The following is a 14,963-nucleotide window of genomic DNA, read 5'->3' on the forward strand; positions in this document are numbered from 1 at the left end:
ACCTCTTTTTGTACAAGTTACTCCACCACTTTTCTGTTTCGGCCCTCCCATTCATTGCTCATTGTCATGTTTCAGAGAAGAGGACTTTCCTGACATTCCTTCAGAGCCCAAATCTCGCATTGCTATGCCTACACCCAATATGCCCTTGCGTGTACCTCCTTGATCCTCTTCTTTACAATAGATTGAGTCAACTTCCCTCCTACTCTAACCTCCTCTTCTCCCATACATTTTCATAACATCCTACCTGACTTGTTCTCGTTTTTTGTATGCTAAGTGCAATTTTTGCATGACAAAAATATTCATCCCATTTCGACCAATCTACAAATTAGTTTTTTTTTCTGTAGAAGACCACAAGGTAGTTTCCATGTTTGTCCATAGAATGTAAAAGATTGGGAAGTACTGATGTGTAAGGGTGACAACATTCATGGCTACTAGAAATGTGTACTGCATTATTTCTTTCCATTAGATCTTCTCAATGTTGCTTCTGGCTTTGCCTTGTTAGAAGATTAGCCTTTATCTCACCAAAATGTCAGGACAGTTTTAGCTCAAAGGGCATAGCACTAAAGAGGTCAACTATATAGAACTATGCCTAAGGGCCCATTTAGACAGGACGAATGTTGGGCAAACACTCGTCTCTGCATACACTCGCTCTCGAGCTAGTATTGCTGGCTCGCTTACAGACCGGCCAGCAGGGGGCGGGAAAGCTGCAGGAGATTTTACTCCTCGCTCTCCCCTGCCCTTCTCCATTGACTTAACATAGCGGGCGTTCAGTACTGAACGATTGCTGTTTACACTGAACAATCATCATTCAGCTCATCGTCCATCGTTTATGCAGCAGAAACAATGAACGATGAGCTAAACGATGATTGCTCAGTGTAAATAGCATCCTTCAGTACTGAACGGCCGCTATGTTAAGGGAAAGGAGAGGGGCGGTGGAGCAAGAGAAGAGAAATCTCCTCCAGCCGCCCTGCTGTGAGCCAGCGATACTAGCTCCCGTGCAGCAGCACAGGAGGGAATAAGTGTGGGGATAAGTGCCGGGCATCGTTTGCCCGACATTCATCCTGTCTAAATGGGCCTTTATATGGGTTATTTTTAGAGGGCTTAGTACATACATGCATTACATGGATGATTTATTGATTTCAATGGGCACAGTGCAATTCTTAATTCCTCCTGGAGTGGCAGTGCAGGGAAAGTGATGACTTGCTGCACATATTACAGCAGATTGGGGAGGATGGTAGCATCAGCATACTCTATAATCGGATTATTCCCTCTAAGAAAAAGGGATTGTCCAAAGCAGACTACCCCTTTAACTGTATTTGTCCAAGTTTATTGTCCCAGGACTGGAGTGGGAGAGTAATATCACCTGATGAACTCTATCTTTGTCAGTAGGTTGTGGATCAGCCAGTTCTTGGATATTCCAACATGGTCCTCGCTCTCCTCTCACTACCCGGTGCATACGCTATGCTTTGGTAGTCTGAAACACTTCACGCTGCTTTGGATTGGTCAGTGCTGGGTGTAGTGCATTAGTACTCTAGGGCACTACCAATGCACAGTTTGCATCATGTAGTCAGGAATATTCTGTGGCCATATTGGAAGAACAAAAAGGGGCCCCAGGAGCTGACTGATCCATGGTGCACTGGCACAAATGGAGGACAGCAGGTTGTATTAGTTCCTCCCTCGGGCTCTAGGACAACTTTTGTCCCAGGACTATAGGATTGCTTTAACCTAACATTGGGATGCTACAGCAAATCACCTCATCATTGTGAACCATGGCAGTTCTTAGCTACATGGGTGCCATCCACCAATTTTGGGGATGGCAACCAGCAGATGTAGGCCAGGGGTAATCACTCCCCTTAGGCCCACTTGGCCAGATGATCTGATTGCTCTGTGCAGCAGTGTCTTGTGCTTGTGTTGCTACATGAATCATCCTCCTCCTTGCTCTGGCTCCTCTCTTCTGATGTTCCAAGGTACCACTATCAGCTCATTGGTAACCCCGCAACCCGATTGCTTAGTTCTGCTACTGTACTTATGTTATGAGCTTGGTTCTGGTATTGTATCTGCGTACTGAAGTTGGTCTATGCTGTATTTATGTTATGAGATTGGTTCAGGGGCTGTATTTATGTTATGAACCTACTTCTGGTGCCATATTCATCTATTGTGCTTTGTTCTGGTGCTATATTTATGTACTGAGCTTGGTCCTGGTGCTGTATTCACGTACTGAACTTGGTTCTAGTGCTGTATTTATTTACTGAGCTTGGTCCTAGTGCTGTTTTTATTTACTAAACTTAGTTCTGGTTATGTACTGAGCTTGGTTTTGGTACTCTATTTGTGTTATGGGATTGGTTCTGGTGCTCTATTTGTGTTATGGGCTTGGTTCTGGTGCTGTATTTATTTTATAAGCTTGGTTATGGTACAGTATTTATTCCCTCAGCTTTTCTGGTGATCGTATGCTGCCAACGTGCTGCTTTCTGCACACGAAGAATACATTCATGCCAGTGCAATATATATTGTGCCTTTCTTATGACGGGGATAGATACTGTGGGGGAAGGGGGGGTATTCACACAGGATACCATCTATCCTAAGGGTGGCAGCATTGTGTACAACCGGTTATTGACAAGTATTATTTACCATATTTTCCGGCGTATCAAACGACCTTTTAACCCCCCAAACATTTTCTCTGCAGTCGGAGGTCATCTTATTTGCGGGGTATACAGTGTCCCAAAAAAAAAAATCAATACTCACCTCCCGCGGCGATGCTGCAGGCTGTTGCTCCCTCGTGCACTTTGGCAGAGCATTGCTTTCTGCAAGCGGGGCTTGAATGCCCCGCCTCCAGAAAGCTAATGCTCTGATTGGCTAACGTGGTCTGGCGTTAGCCAATCACAGCGATTCATGACGTCATTGAATGGCGGTGATTGGCTAACGCCAAACTAAGTTAGCCAATTAGAGCATTAGCTTTCTGGAGGCCGGGCATTCAAGCCCCGCTTGCAGAAAGCAATGCTCTGCCAACGTGCACGAGGGAGCGACAGCCTGCAGCATCGCCGCTGGAGGTGAGTATTGATTTTTTTTTCACACTGTATTCCCGGCATATAAGACGAAAAGTCGGGGGTCGTCTTATACACCCTGTCATCTTATATGCTGGAAAATACGGTATTTTATCTTCTAATAGGCAGAGTTGTAGCTATAGAGGGTGTAGAGCAGGGGTGCCAAACTCATTTTCACCGAGGGGCGCATCAGGCTTATGGTGACCTTCAAAGGGCAGATTGTAAGGCTGCTTGCAGACGGCCGGGTCGGATCCCGCTCCGAGAATTCTCGCAGTGGGACCCGACCTGCGTCCCTGCAGGAACCAACGCGGTACTTACCTGCTCCCGCGGCTCCAGCTCTGTGATGTGCCGGCTAGCCGGCGATGCGCAGAGCGGAGCCAGCGGCCGGGGAGTGACATTTCTGGAAATAGAGCATGCCGCGATCTGTTTTCTGCACGAGATTTCGTGTGGACAAATCGCGGCCGTCTGCATAGGATTGCGTTTTCTAATGCAATCCTACGGCAGCTTCCACAGGTGGAAATTCTGCGGAATTTCCGCCCATGTGCATGGGCCGCACAAATACGTGGTGAATGCGCAGGAAACCTATGCATTCACAGAAATATTTGCGCACCATTTCCATGGGCCTACGTGTGTTCATTTTTGCAAATGCAAATATACAGGCCTAAGCAATTTTCGATAGCGCAAATACACAGCGTATTTGCGCAACCGAATTACAATTACACCCGTGTGAATGAGCCCTAATAGTGTCCCTGATAGTGGCCCCAGTAAAAATAATGACCCCCCTCAGTAATAAGCCCCCTCCAGTATTAAGCCCCCCCTCAGTAATAATAAGCTCCGCTCAGTAATAGTAATAAGCCCCCCTCCTCAGCAATAAGAAGCCCCCCTCAGCAAAAATAAGCCACCCCAGTAACAATAATAAGCCCCCCAGTAACAATAATAAGCCCCCCCTCAGTAATGACCCCCTCCCCAGTAATAAGCCCCCTGAGTAACAATAATAAGCCCCCCCAGTAATAAGCCCCCCTCAGTAATGACCCCGCCCCAGTAATAAGCCCTTTCAGTAACAATAATAAGCCCCCCCCAACCCATAAACTAACCTCCTCCCTGCTGTCAGCTCCGCTCCTCCTCTTCTCGCGCTGATTCCCGGATGCACACTGACATCAGTGTGTGTGCCCGGAACGCTTCCTCCCTGAGTCCTCACCTGCGGAACTGAAGAGCAGGGAACTTAGGGGAGGAGGATCCTGGCTGCACACTGACGTCAGCGTGCTCCGGGATCAGCGCTGCTGGACGCATATTTTGTATTTCAGCCGCACTTCAGTAGCGGTGAGCGGTTCCAGCGACCTGATTGGTTGTTGGGTACACACCCCCTTTGGAGATGTGCACGAGTGGGCGGCCCGTTAAATAAGCAGCAGCACGCCGTAGGAGGGTCGGCAACTAACATCAACCCCTAACCCTAACCCTAAACCCTAACCCTAAACTCTAAACCCTAACCCCCCACGGGTCTCGTGAACTAGTACTCGTGTAAATCTCCAAAGGAGGGTGTGTACCCAACAACCAATGAGGTTGCTGGAATCGCTCACGGCTACTGAAGTGCGGCTGAAATACAATATATGCCTGCGGGCGTGATTACCAGCGGGGAGCTGCGGCACCCCAGCTGGTAATTGCTGCAGTGGTGTGCGGCGTCGGCACTCCGCGGGCCACATAACACGAGGCAGCGAGCCAGATTCGGCCCGCGGGCCTTGTGTTTGACACGTGGTGTAGAGGTAGCAGACACATTTAAGCCATAGAGCCTAAGGGGGCCCAAAGGCTCTTTCGCCACATAATAAGACACAAGTTTTAAAAATGGCAAATGATTGGTGAGGCACCCTACTGAAAATCTTGCATTGAGTCCCAGGAACATATAGTTATTATGCCTTTGCTAATCAGCTTGCTCAAATAGAATTTATATTTTGTTTTTAGTACATACCCCATCAAGGCAGTAGAAGCCTCCCACAATAGAGTACAATGACATAATAGTAGCTTTCAGCGGACTGGCTACCTATCATAATTGCGGTATGTCAAGCTTTGCTATGAGAACTCCACTGTGGTACATATACATAATAAATCCCTACAGTACATATTAATGAAAGTTTAATGCTCTGAGCTGAACTGAAAAGTAAAAACATAAAACACTTGTGACTAACTAAAGACTCCTGAAACCCAATTGTATCCTGTTAGCAGCACTTAGAAAGGGATTGTCGGGCTTCCAGTAAAAGTAGGTGAGCGTCTTGAAATAGAACGTTTCACTCGGCGCTATAAATAATCACTGCTATTATGTAATCTTAAGTATATACATGTTATGTAAGCTTTTGGTTAGTCTGAGCTAAGAAAAGTAAGGAAAATAAATCCAGCTGTGAAAAAAAGCCACTGGGATGCTTCGCCTTATATATGGAAGACTGGATTTAACACTCTTAAGTTTAATATGCAAGACTTCAAAGATAAAGTCAGGCTGGCATGATAGTGGGAGTAGTAGTAGAAGTAGGCGTGGGAATAAATCATCATAATCAAAGGCATCACCCGTCTATGAGCATGATTTCGGGTCACTGGGATGACCTCTCATATTCTTTAGAATTCATAGTTGTTAGTATATTATATATACTATGCATCTAACACCTGCTGCAGAACCTCTTTTTAAAAGTAAGATCTATAGTGTTGCATGAACCGAACTAGTAGAATGCTGTTTGTTAAAAGGCCTGGATTAAGTCGGCTGCGCATGGACGGATTTGAATGGCTGAATCCGCGATCGTAACCGCGCGGACGATCTGTGGCATTCCACATTCATTAGCAAGTGTAGAACATTCGCATGTCTGCTCACACGAGCGGACAGCGAATGCGGTTTCTGTTTGCGGAAAAAAAATCACAGCATGTACTATTTTTGTGCGGATTCCGCGTGGACGGCTTCCATTGAAGTCAATGGAAACCCTCTGATCCGTGGCCTTTTCGCGGTTGACATTGCGGGAAAAGGTACGGATTTTAGGTCATCGCCTAGCAACGGCGCGGCAATAGCAGGCATTTAAAAACACAAATCTGTACTGCGCATGTCTGAAGGTAGTAGTAACATGATCATTTGGACCATCCGCATACAGATTAAATACAGGTACACGCGGATGCCGGCCGGGCACAGAGGTGGATTCAGCTGTGGGCTCCCACATGCGGAATCCAACCTTTCGTGTGCAGGCGGCCTTACACTCTCAGAGAGCTTTATTGGCTCTTAGACTCTGTTATACACCAGTTTTATATGTTTTGGTAAACGTCCGGTTCAGTTTGAACTAATTCGAACCAAAGCCAACTTTTTGCAAAAGTTTGGCTAACCGAACAAATTGAACTCTCAAAAATGTGCTAATTACTACTCATCTACACTCCCATTTTATTACAAAAGTAGGTCTGCAGCAGTTGTGGTGTGTATTATGGCATTATGCAGCAATGGGTACACTGTACGGTACACTTATCAAGACATATCATTAAAACTGCATAAGTCCCCCCTGTGCCACCCAAACAACTCTGACCCATGGAAATATGGAGTCCACAAAACCTCTGAAGGTGTCCTGTGGTATCTGTTCCCAAGACATTAGCAGGAGATCCTTAAAGTCCGGTAAGATGTGAGGGGGAGCCTCCATAGATTAGACCTGTTTTAGCAAATCCCACACAGATACTCAATTGGATTTCGATCTGAAAAAATTTTGAGGCCAAGTCATCTCTTTGATCTTTTTGTCATTTTTGTCTATCCATTTTTGAACAATCTTTGCAGTGTGACAGGGTGCATTATCTAGCTGACAGGTCACTGCCATTATGAAATATCACCGCCATTAAGGGGGTAATTGCTCTACAACAATGTTTAAAGGGGTTGTCCCGCGCCGAAACGGCGCGAGACAACCCCGATGCAGGGGTTAAAAAAGATCACCGGACAGCGCTTACCTGAATCCCCGCGCTCCGGTGACTTCTTACTTACCCGGTGAAGATGGCCGCCGGCATCTTCTCCCTCTGTGGACCGCAGGGCTTCTGTGCGGTCCATTGCCGATTCCAGCCTCCTGATTGGCTGGAATCGGCACGTGACGGGGCGGAGCTACACGGAGCTACACGGAGCCCCATTGAGAAGATAAGAAGACCCGGACTGCGCAAGCGCATCTAATTTGGCCATTAGACGGCGAAAATTAGACGGCAACCATGGAGACGAGGACGCTAGCAATGGAGCAGGTAAGTGAAAAACTTTTTATAACTTCTGTATGGCTCATAATTAATGCACAATGTACATTACAAAGTGCATTAATATGGCCATACAGAAGTGTATAGACCCACTTGCTGCCGCGGGACAACCCCTTTAAGTAAAGGCCCATTTACATCGGACGAATGTCGGGTAAACAATGCCTGACACTCGTCCCCGCATATACTTGCTCTCGTGCTATCACACAGGAGCGAGTATCACTGGCTCTCTGACAGAGAGGCCAGCATGGGGCCGGGGAGGCTGGAGGAGATTTCACTCCTCGCTCTCCCTCGCCCCTATCCATTCACGTAACACAGCGGTCGTTCAGTACTGAACAGCTGCTTTATACACTGAACAATCATCGTTCAGGATTTTATGCAGCCTAAACGATGAGCGATGATCCTGAACGATCCTCAGCAAGGAGTGAAATCTCCTCCAGCTGCTGCGGCCCCCTGTTGGCCGCTCTGTCAGAGAGCCAACGATACTCCTGTGTAACAGCACGGGAGACAATATGTGCGGGGATGAGTCAGGCATTGTTTGCCTGACATTCGTCCAGTGTAAATGGGGCTTAAGTGGTACAGATCTTAATAATGGGTTATTGACAAATATTGTGGCATGGTGGCAGGGAATTTTGCTTCCATATCTTCGAAATCCAAAAAGTTTCCCAAATTGGAGTGCAATTATAGATATTTTTAACAACTGTCTACCTATTACTGTGCGTAGAGAGACAGCTGTCAGTGGCTGGAGGGCAGGGTGGGTGAGGATAGCCTGCAGATCATGGAGGACTACTACTCTGTACTCCTCTATGTGTGCGCTGCTACTGATAAAATGTCATGTTCTGACAAACTGCTTACCAGATACATAAGACAGACATATCACTGCAGTCAGCGAGCCCGTCACTTTCTTATATTGTGCTTTGATTTTTTATATTCCATGTTTCTCTTTTTATAGACTGCTCCCTGCAGGTACGGTTTATGCCATGATGTTATCATATGGTCACTAAAAGTAACAGATCTGTAGCTGTACAAAGCTCCAAATCTATAGAAATTTAACATATACCCACTGGGCTTACCACATGTTCTATAGAAGCCACTAGGGATGGGGTGGCTTCCAGCACATAAACGGACCATTTTTAATGCAACTAAATTGAAAATTGTATTATTTGTAGTAACGTGATCGCTTATGGACACTATTTAAAAAACATTTCATCCTGGACAACTACTGTTACATTTCATTAGTGGAAAAAGTTCTGCATGGCAGGTCCCAACAATTGTCATTGCAGTGGCCCATAGTTGGGGTGTCTTTAGAGTAGCTGTAGGTCCGTTTTGTGTAACTCTCTTGTGTGTACTTGTGTTCTGCGTACGTGCTATCAAGCTGTGTTGTGACAACTCTGTCTCTCCTGACTTGTGTATTGTGTGTGGTTTCGTGGGAGTTTAGGAGTAGTTGGGGGCGGAGTCTAGAGAGAGAGGAGTGTGCAGACATGTAGTCAGTGGAGGAGGACGAGTCAGCGGGAGGCTGAAGCTCGGTTTTTGCTTCTGCCTGTGCAGAGCCATGGGCCTAACTCATTTGCCGTGGGATATCTTCCCCCCTGGGGACTAAAGCTTAGAGTGATGGCTCCTGCTAGGACCAAAAAGAAATGAGTAACTAGCCGACAAGGAAAGGCAAAAGTTGGGTTTTGACCCATCGTGTCAGGAGTGTACCCCCGGGGTTCGTCTATCAGATAATTTGGCTGTGGACACCTAGAATCGGGAAGGAACGTTCCTCCTAGGGAAAATGTGTGTGTGTGTAACAGAAGTGATACGGAAGGACGCCTGCCAGAAGTGTTGTTCCTGAAACTGTCCATTTGCTGTGTTCTTTGAAAAAATCAAAGTTGGATTCCGTGAGTAAAAAAAATGTGCACCTCTGGTTTTGAAAACTATCTTTGTCTGTGAACTTTTATTTAGCAATGAGTAACCATTTACTTGGAAAGAGGTACTGGTGTCACGTGACAACATCGATAGGATCATTTTACATCTGCTTGTTCTTTTTGCACTGTGCGCGACCAAGCTGGGCCACATTCCACCATTGTTCACAAAGCCACCTGTGAGAACCACCTTGAGTACCTTTTGGTCTCACCCACAATGGCCGCCCTCCGCTCAGGCACCGCATCATCTTGCCCAATATTGTAGATATAAATTAGGTATCAACTGGGGAGCAATCACCTTTTGATTGCTACCATTCTTCTTTTTGGCTTACATCAGTTGTTCTTTTTCACAGGTAGACCCATCAGCGAACTGCTAATCAAACTGCTACTATCCAACTGCAATGCATTGAAATACTATTCCTCTACTGTTACCTGCCCCAGGACTTTAAAATAACACAATCCTTACCCATTCTACAACAATGCCAAAATTCCATGATTATGCAAAAGCATGAATCCACAATGTAAAGCACATTTGCATATTAGATCTCTCTTGTTGAACCCTGCTGTTTTTGGAAGGAACAAGCCATGCTGAACTCGCATGTCAATGGTGAAACTTAGGGAGATAATTGCTAACCACAACTTCAACCAGCAATTATCTACAGCACATACATTTTCAGAAAGGAAGGAAGATAAAGAACTCAAACCAGTTCCCCTCTTGTTTCCTAAGGTTGCTGTTACCAAGAAAGGAAGAAGCCCATGGGGAAGGATCCTTGGAGAAGGCTTTGCTAATACCCCTCTTCACAGACTTCATAAAATCCAAAGGAAAATGATTATTTTTACTAAAATAAGGTTAAATCCACCTAAGATTATCTTTGGATAATTTTGACATACCAGAATACAGCATTGTAGGGTTCCATGAACTTGAAATTCCTTTGACTCTTAAGATTAGAGATGAGCAAACATAAACCTACAAAACCCCAATCCAGGTCAAACTCTGCTAACAATTTGGTTTGGCGAGAACCCAAACCTCAGGCGGTTCATTTCTGCCAAACCAAGATTTAATTTTGAAAAATCCCCAAAACAAAGAGGACATGGTGGTGGATCCTCTTTGATGGATGTAGCTCAGTGGTTAGCACTGTTGCCTTGCATTGCTGGGATCTTAGGTTCAAATTTGAGTAAAGACAACATCTGCATGGAGTTTGTATGTTTTCCCTGTATTTCTGTTTCTCCTTGTTCTCCCTGTCCTCCTCCGGAGTAGGATGAATGAGGAAAGAGGAAGACAAAGAAATAAGAAGCAGCATAGTGGTTATTAGTGTTGTCTTGCAGCACTGGAGTCCTAGATTTAAATCTGGCCAAGGACAACATCTGCATGGGGTTTACATGTTCTCTTTTTTCTCGTCTGCTGGAGAAGGAAGAAGAATGCTGGTATAGTGCCTTGCAGTGATGGAGTTCTAGGTTCAAATATGACCCAAGACAACAGCTACATGGCGTTTTCTAATTCCATGCAGCTGTTGTCCTTGGTCATATGGTATTGGGTTTAGCATACCTCATCATTATGAGGTGCCCTAAATACCGACAAATAGAACAAACTCCGCTCAAAAACCTGGAAAGCATTGCGATCTAGCAGCTGTCTGAGAGGCTCTATTGAAAACAATGGGAGCATTATACCGTGATTAGCGCGGCACTGAAAACACTGCGCTAATTGCGGAAAAAAGCGCCTGTGTGAGGGAGGCCATGGAGTCTATATATTTTCTCCCTGTGTTTGCATACATTTCCTCGCACACTCTAAAAGCATCCGATAAGTGAAATTACATTATGAGGATGGTGAAGAAATCCGCATCCAGTAGCTAATCGCCAGACTGAACAAAAGCATTGGGTGTCAACATGCCCAATTTTTCTTTTCCCTAACATCATCTGTCTAGGGAAATTTAGAAGGCCTCTGTACATACCCACAGTTTTCCAGTCCCTACGAAATTGGCGGGTTCAGACGACTTTTCAATAATATGTATGTGGGCCTTAATGGATCACAGTGCTTTGTAGATATGAGAAGATACATTTTAAGTAATTTTCCCCTTTAAGAACTATGACCTGTATGGATTTTATGTTTCCCGAGACCTTTTTTTTTGCTGTTTGCATTGCTGTAAGGAGAATGATATTAACAGGATGAGAAGGCTCCTTGAGTACACTGAAATTATCTGTGGTTATCTTATTGGTCTATCATTACAGATATGTGATCTTGAAAAGTCATTGCTTACTCATGATTATAGCCCTGCTCTGCTTTCCTCTTTCTTAAGCCACAATGGTAAAAGGAAGCTGACAATTAAATTAATATTAGAAGAGCCTCTAATTGTATTTACCTTGGCAAATAAACAATGTTAAACACTGACGCCTTAGATCTCGGGAACTAAGGTCTCAGTGAAGAAAAGAGTATTCAACTGTAAGTGTCCAAGGAGTGTTATTAACATACTGTACATAGAACAAATCTCTGAAAAGGAGACCATTTAACATATGCCCTCCTACCTGTAAATTACAGCAGGACCATGCTGAGAAAAGATGTGAGGATCAGCTCCAGTTCATTGCTTCTAATTCCATCCTGTATGGGCTCTTCTTCTAAATGGAGAGTCCATGAGCTGACCTGTTGCTGTGTTACAGAATTAGCTAGATATACTGGCCAGTTATATCTCCAGAAGACTTCAGAGTAGGACCTTACCAGTCCTGTTCTTTATAGGGAACGATATCTATAAACCCTTGCACTGTACTCTTCTGTATGCATTGGGCCACTGGTGACATCACTGGTGACATCACTGCACCAATGTAGAGATAGCTAGTAATTACCTGCTGTGTGTCAAAATTAACTTTTTCAAGTCTGGTCCACCACTGAGCCCCATCCTCTGTGTGGGAAGGAAGTAGACATATGACTACACCAGGGGTGTCAAACTCATTTTCACCGAGGGCCACATCAGGCTTATGGTGACCTTCAAAGGGCCGATTGTAAGACAGTATAGTAAGGGCGCGTTCACACAAACGTATTTGCGTACATAATATGCAGTGAATAGAAGCCATTGATTTCAATGAGGTCATTCACATGATGTATCTTTTCATACAGCATGACCTATTTTGTTACATACTATGCACCGCAATATGCCATTGAAGTGAATGGGCCGCGCAAATACGTGGTGAATGCGCAGGAAACCTGTGTATTCACTGCATATTTGCGCACCATTTCAGTGGGCGCATCTGCGTTCTTTTTTGCATGCCCAAATATGCAGGCATAAGAGATTTTCGATTGCGCAAATACACAGTGTATTTGTGCGACCGAAATACGATTATGCCTGTGTGAACGAGCCCTAATAGTGACCCTTATAGTGGTCACAATAGTAATAGTTACCCCTATAGAGGTCACAGTAGTAATAGTGACTCTGATAGTGACCCCAGTATAAATAGTGACTCTCATAGTGGACCCAGTAAAAATAGTGACCCTCATAGTGGCCCCAGTAATAATATTGACCCTTACAGTGGGACAATTAGTAATAGCGACCCCCACAGTTGCAACAGCAGTAATAGCGACCCCCATTGTGGCCCCAGCAGTAATAGCGACCCCCACAGTGGCCCCAGTAGTAATAACGACCCCCACAGTGGCCCCAGTAGTAATGGCAACCCCCGCAGTGGCCCCAGTAGTAACAGGGTACCCCACAGTAGCCCTAGTAATAATAACGAACCCCACAGTAATAATATTAACCCCCTCAGTAGTAATAACCCCACAGTAATGTTATCCCCCTCAGCAATACTAACCCCCTATAGTAATATTAACCCCCCTCAGTAATAATATTATCCCCGTCAGTAATATTAACCCCTCCTCAGTAATATTAACCCCCTTAGAAATATTACCCTCCCCTCAGAAATATTAACACCCCCTCAGAAATAATACACCCCGAGAAATAATACCGCCCAAAATAATAACCCCCCCACAGAAATAATAACCCCCCCTCAGTAATATTACCCCCCCTTAGTAATAATAACCGCCCCTCAGTAATACTACCCCCCCTCAGTAATAATAGTTCCCCCCCAACCCATATACTTACCTCCTCCTTGCTGTCAGGGCCACTCCCCCTCTGCTCGTGCTGAGCCTGGGTCTACACTGACATCAGTGTGTGCGCCCAGAACGCTTCCTCTCTGAATCCTCTCCTGCGGAACTGAGGAGCAGGGGACTCAGGGGAGGAGGATCCCAGCTGTAGACTGACATCAGACTGTGCGCCGGGATCAGAGCTAACAGCGTGATTACCAGTGGGGAGCTGCAGCACCCCAGCTGGTAATCACTTCAGTGGTGAGCGACTGTCGGCACGCTGCAAGCCACATAAAATTGGGCCTTGTGTTTGACACATGTGGACTACACAATCAAGTCCTCCTGTAGTATAGGAGATATCTAAGTTTATTTTGCAATTGGGAAGCTTAAATTCTTAAAACCCTTAAAAGGTTTGTCTGCGCTCATTTCGCCCATCAGTAGTGGATGGACAGGGATTTACCACTCTGGACCCACATCCATCAGCTGACCGTTCAGGAGGACAGGGGAGGAAGTGCGGACAACAGCCTCACTCCCAGAACAGGATGTCCATGATGATTTTAATGGAAAATAAGAAAGATAGAATAATACCTCTGCAGCGCCACCTACTGGATGGCAGCATTCCTTCAAAACAATGTCAGACCCCTTATATAGGTCTTTATAACAATGATTGGGAATAGGAAACCAAGCTAGAAATCCATACACAGACAGCTGTTTTGGGATGTTTGCCCCTTATTAGTGTGCAGCAGGTTTCTGGCTTAACTGGTGAGAGGCCTGTGATGTGGGGCAAGAGGGGTGTCATCTCTTCTTAAGGAGAGCACCCAAAAAGTGTGTGGAGACACCTAATAGGTGAGTGGGTTGGGGATGGCATCGTCTTTCCCCAAGGAGAATGCTGCCATCCAACAGGTGGCGCTGTAGAGGTATTATTTAATCTTCCATATTTGCATAAATTACCCAGAGGAGTATGCATGGGCGTATAAGTCTCCTCACCTTCTTTTCAGGTGTCTTTTCACACCCCCTGTGGTTGTTTTACTTGGGGAGAGACAATGCCATGCCCCAACCCACTCACTCCCTAGGTGTCTCCACACACTTTTTGGGTGCTTTCCTTAAGGAGAGAAAACACCCCTCTTGACCCAATTTCAATGGCATACTCACTTTCTCCCCATTCTGCTGTCCAGTGCAGCAGGCTGGACGGTCAGCTGATAGACAAGGGTCCTGAGTAGAGATGAGCGAGCATACTCGATAAGGCAAACTACTCGAGTGAGTAGTGCCTTATTCGAGTACCTGCCCGCTCGTCTCTAAAGATTTAGGTGCCGGCGGGGAGGAACAGAGGGGAGATCCCCCCCCCCCCCCGCTCGCCCCTGCTCACCGCCGCAACTTACCTCTTACTTGCACAGACAGCCGAATCTTTAGAGACGAGCGGGCAGGTACTCGAATAAGGCACTACTCGCTCGAGTAGTTTGCCTTATCAAGTATGCTCGCTCATCTCTAGTCCTGAGTGTTCTTATCGTTGCTAGTATTTTTTGGGAAAATTGTAAAAGCTTATTTATCCGCTCTTTTCTCACTGTAGACATGCTAAAAACGCTTATTGTTGCCTTCATCCACTCACGGCTAGATTATTGCAACTCGTTGCTGATCGGCCTCCCCTGCACCAGACTCTACCCTCTCCAATCCATCCTGAATGCGGCAGCCAGGCTCATCTTCCTGTCCAGCCGCTACTCA

Source organism: Eleutherodactylus coqui, chromosome 1 (assembly GCF_035609145.1).
Source record: "Eleutherodactylus coqui strain aEleCoq1 chromosome 1, aEleCoq1.hap1, whole genome shotgun sequence".
Taxonomy (NCBI): domain Eukaryota; kingdom Metazoa; phylum Chordata; class Amphibia; order Anura; family Eleutherodactylidae; genus Eleutherodactylus; species Eleutherodactylus coqui.